This window comes from Schistocerca cancellata, chromosome 4 (assembly GCF_023864275.1).
Source record: "Schistocerca cancellata isolate TAMUIC-IGC-003103 chromosome 4, iqSchCanc2.1, whole genome shotgun sequence".
In the NCBI taxonomy this organism is placed as follows: domain Eukaryota; kingdom Metazoa; phylum Arthropoda; class Insecta; order Orthoptera; family Acrididae; genus Schistocerca; species Schistocerca cancellata.
The window spans coordinates 558,815,722-558,816,745 of record NC_064629.1 but is presented as its reverse complement, the minus strand read 5'-3'; the positions used below and the strand labels follow the sequence as shown (position 1 = coordinate 558,816,745).

The following is a 1,024-nucleotide window of genomic DNA, read 5'->3' as shown; positions in this document are numbered from 1 at the left end:
ACCTTTGGAAAGGGAGTTGAAATCACGAAATTGAGTTCTTCCAAACGTGCCACTGTCTCCGCCGTAAAAATAGAATCGCTTTTAGGCAATTTTAAGAATTTGTGGATTTAAAGTTGAGAGCATAGAAAAGCACATCAAGTATACTCTTCTTGTGAAATTTTAGATCCATCGCTATCAATACAGAACTCCGTCTTCAGGCCACAAGTGGCTCATCGGGACCATCCGATCGCCGTGTCATCCTCAGCAGGGGATGCGGATAGGAGGTGCGTGTGGTCAGCACACAGCTCTGCCGGTCGTTATGATGGTTTTCTTTGACCGGAGCCTCTTCTGCTCGGTCGAGTAGCTCCTCAGTTGGCATTACGAGGCTGAGTGCACCCCGAAAAATGGCAACAGTGCATGGCGGCCCGAATGGTCACCCATCCAAGTGCCGGCCACGCCCAACAGCGCTTAACTTCGGTGATCTGACGGGAACCGGTGTAGCCCCTGCGACAAGGCCGTTGCCGGTATCAATACAGGGTGACAATTATTGAACTGTATGAAATAAAATCGTCGTAACTCCTGAACGGTTTGCGTTAGGACGTTCAAACTGCACGGTTGCCCGCGGGGCATAATAGGAATTAGCATGCGTTGTGTGGTTTGGTTTAGCGACGAAGTCCCTTTCATTTGGATGGGTTAGTCAATAAGGAAAATTGGCGAATTTGGGAGATTGAGAATCCGCAGTTCAGGATCGAGAAGTCTCTTCACCCTCAACGGGTTACTGTGTGGTGTGCAATGTCCAGTCACGGAATAATCTGTGCGATATTTCTTGATGGCACGGTGACTACCTAACGGTACGTGAGAATTTTGGAATATGATTTCATCCCCATTATCCAAAGTGACTCTGATTTCGACAAGATGTTGTTCATGCAAGACGGAGCTCGACCCCATCGCAGCAGGAGAGTGTTTGATATCCTAGAGGAGCACTTTGGGGACCGCATTCAGGCTCTGTTGTACCCAGAGGCCACAGGCAAGGGCCTCGATTGGC

At 49.1% G+C, this 1,024-nt stretch overlaps 1 pseudogene; it reads right to left on the bottom strand.

Moving 5' to 3' along the window:
- Positions 1 to 384: 384 nt before the first annotated feature.
- LOC126185933 (5S ribosomal RNA) lies at positions 385 to 502 on the bottom strand (annotated as a pseudogene).
- Between the last annotated feature and the right edge of the window lie 522 nt (positions 503 to 1,024).